At 38.6% G+C, this 3,633-nt stretch overlaps 1 long non-coding RNA gene across 1 annotated transcript; it reads right to left on the bottom strand.

The window, feature by feature from the left end:
• Window positions 1-1,817: 1,817 nt before the first annotated feature.
• On the bottom strand, window positions 1,818-3,144 carry LOC133277210 (uncharacterized). Its single transcript, XR_009746118.1, has 2 exons — window positions 2,645-3,144; window positions 1,818-2,179 (listed from the first exon to the last, which is right to left on the bottom strand). It is a non-coding gene; the product is annotated as an uncharacterized LOC133277210 (long non-coding RNA).
• Between the last annotated feature and the right edge of the window lie 489 nt (window positions 3,145-3,633).

The following is a 3,633-nucleotide window of genomic DNA, read 5'->3' as shown; positions in this document are numbered from 1 at the left end:
TTTGGTTTTTTCCTTAAGAAATTACCTCCCAACTTGGGTTTAGAAAGGTGCAAACTGCTATTCTAACAAAATCCTTTAACTTGGACAAAAATTCCTAAGGTCTGTCTTTTGAGAAACTGGCTCAGGCCTTTTCTGTTTTGCAAGATTTGGGAATGCATTAAATTGTGGGACCATCTGGCAGGAAGTAATTTTGAACTGTGGGAACAGACAAGCTTATACAAAAGGCAGCGTAGATGGAGAAGCAGGCTTAAAATCAGCCCAGAAATGGTCTCAGAAAGAAGCTCTAGGAGAGCTGCATAAACACAGTAGTATGCAGGCACAGATGGAGATCCAATATAAATATGATACCAGGGGAGCTGTGACACTACCAAAGGAAAATTAATAAGCCTCACCCCTTAATGTTTCCTACAAGGAAAACATAACGTAAGCAATAGCATAGAGAGTATTTGTGAAGTAGAGAGATCTAATCCGACATAAAGTACTCTAGAAATAGATTTGTCCTTCAAGGATGGTTGGCAGTCTGTGTTCTCATTCATGAATAAACATAACAGAAATGACTGACTGAAAGTTTCTTCTCATGTGTACAAAACTTAAGGATTTTTGGCTCAGCCCTTAGGACAATTCCCTTGGGAATCTATTTATATCAGAAGTCTATGCATCTGAGTTTTCTCATGGGAAGGGTTTCCTCCAGACCCACCCACTTCCCCTGACCTTGGAATAAGGACAAGACTTCCCAAGACTGGGATGATACTCTCAGATTGTCCTTCACCAGAGCACAGCTGATTCCCTTGTGGCACTAATTTGTATAGGGTTTGTACCATAGCTGACAGAAGGTCTTATTCCTCTCATATCTGCACAATAATCAAGAGAACCTTTTTGACTGATTGCCAGGGAATTTTTCTGCTTGTGTCCATTGCCACAGCTTTATACTTGTATACAAGGAAAAATTTATTTTCAGGGTCATTTTCTATCAGTTTGTTTGTAATGCTACCTTTAACAGAAAAATACTTGAATGATCACTGGAAACAACAGAGATGTGCCAATGCTGAGCAAGTTGACCTCTGCTATTACTTTAACTCAAAGAGATTGAATATTTATAGATTATGTATTTGGGGAAGAAAATAAGGCAGGTCGCAGATATGTCGGCTTAAACATTATGATTAGGTACAGCAACATCCATGTTCGAAATATGAGCCCTGTGTGCTACAATGACCTGGTATTTTATTTCCTTCTGTTACTTGTTCTCAGTAAAATTCTTTTATGCAAGAGGGCACGTTCCAAAAGGAAAAGATAATCAGAATCCTATTGGAATCTACATGCATTTAAATCTGCAGCAGTTTGCTTACTGTTGATTCATTTCAATTAACCTCATGCAGAGAACTGGAAGACACTATGCAGTGGGAATATAAAGTAAACCAGGCCCAAAGGCCTGTTATTTCTCTTGTGAGACTCCTCACTCCCTGCCCTGGGGTACATAAAGCAAAGCACACCATTAGTCCCACTTCTTCCTTTCAGCTCCCTTCCAGCTACACAGCACAGGGTTGCAACATTCAGACACACAGCATGGAAGAGATAAAGAGTGAAGTCAATCGTATTTTTCACTTTACACTTCAGAGCCAAAATATCTTTTACGTATTTACCTTCATATCTACCTCTCTTATTGAGAGCATAACTGCTTTTCATCCCCATCATACCCCTGCACACACCGCAATTTTAGGGCATCAAGCTTAGAAAAGCCATCAGCCCACAGCCCAAAATAAAAAATTACAGTCCCTGGAAAGCTAAATGGGCACAGAGTGAGTCTTTGCAGACACACACTACAGAAACAAAGCTTTAATTCATACTAGCTAACTTTTACCATTGGTTTATGTTCTTCAAGATCTTAACAGCAGGAAGTTGCTACCAATAAAACATAAATGCTGTGTATACTACATTGAGTGTTCCCACATCAGGAAGGACAGAGCTATAATGAAACGGAATGGTCATATGTGCCATATAAGGATGCAACAGTTTGCTGTTTTAAAATAGACGCATTTTAATGGAAACTTTTACAGTAAAAAAAAGTTTTTCTGCATGCTTCTGTCATTTACCATCTTCGGAAGTATGGGCAAGCTTCCTGGCCCCTCTTCTCCTTTCCAGCATGCAGGCCAGACCTCAGTGCAGAAGGTTCAGTAAACTGCTGTTATTCAAGTGCAGCAAATCTCAGTTAGGAATGGCATTCCTTTCATCTCATCTGAAGTCCTTATCTTCCTTCTTATTCTTTATTAAAACACTTCATGGCATACTCAAATTTGTTGAATTATTGTGCCAAATCAAACACATAAAGTGCAATAAATCAGAGCTCACAGCTCATGTTAGCAACATATCCTGAAAAGCTAAGAAGGTTCACTCCCTCACACAGTCCAGTTATGCTGAGATCTCATGCAGATATTCCTCGTGTAGCTCTGAATTAACTACCGCACATCATAGCTTAATTGCCATAGCATTGGCAACACAAGGTGACCAGGACCCTAAGTAAAGTTTTCCTTGCTGACCTAGTCCTTAAGTAATAAGCATAGTTAGTAACACATAAATATTAAGTATATTTTAGGAGCAGAACACATGCATCATACTATGAAGTATGTTTTTCAGAAAAGATACCGACCCCTTTGAAAGTCATCTTGTCAACGAAATAGTCTTTCAAATCTGTCTCGAATCTTGCTTGAAATTCCTTCCACCATCACCAGCCCTGAATCATGCCAGGTTTATTTTCCTCTGCTTAGAAACCTCCTGTTAAATTTATAGCTTAAAACAGGACTAAAAAGGAATAAACACAGTAATGGTGGGAAAGACATTTCAGGATCTCTAGGAAAGAGAAAGCAACAAGTAGGATAGCTTGTCTCAAACTCCCTGGGAAAGGGGAACTCAGTAAAGGCAATTACAGTACTTTTATGTAAAGTCATTCTTAGCTTTCAGCCTTGAGTTTCGATGCATCCTTGGATAGTCCATATGCTATCCACCATGCATGTAGTTTTTCACCTGCAAGTTTTTCAGATGCAGGATAACCTCAGTGAGGAAGATTTCTTTGCAACTTCTTTGTATAGGAGATTCATTGTTTCTCCTTTAAAACAATTCCATAACAAATGTTATTATAACACATAAAAATTACGTAATTTTTTTTAAGAAAAGAACAACTACTGATCTTTTTTTCTGTTGGTTCTCATCCTTTACTTCACCATGGTTTTTCCTGTCCACATATTTTTAGAGTTTCTGACAAATTCAAATTGCTGAATCTGGTAAGTTTGAAGTAAAGAGAATCTGCTAATGCTACACATTTTTATTTTTTTTTAATCTAATTGCTAATGATGAGGACTATTTTCTTAGAAAACTTATCAAAAGCCTTTTAACTTCAAGATAGATACACTTTATGGCATAATTTCACAAAAGCAGAACAAACCAGAACAGCCTGACCGCTACTTCTATAGCACTGTAGCAGATCATATTTTATCAGACAGAACTGTGTCAAGCTTAAGAGTGCTGACCTCAGCAAAGGGCTGGCCAGGAGTGTTTGATGCAGGGAGTCAGCTGGCTTCTTTGCTAGTGTGCAGCCTCCCCTTTCTCAGATCTGATGATACGGCTTACCTGGAACACAAA

This window comes from Pezoporus flaviventris, unplaced genomic scaffold (assembly GCF_033815535.1).
Source record: "Pezoporus flaviventris isolate CSIRO_AGI_PZ_B2104156 unplaced genomic scaffold, CSIRO_AGI_Pfla_v1 ptg000054l, whole genome shotgun sequence".
In the NCBI taxonomy this organism is placed as follows: Eukaryota; Metazoa; Chordata; class Aves; order Psittaciformes; family Psittacidae; genus Pezoporus; species Pezoporus flaviventris.
The sequence above is the reverse complement of the archived record's forward strand: the minus strand, read 5'-3'. Positions and strand labels throughout refer to the sequence as shown.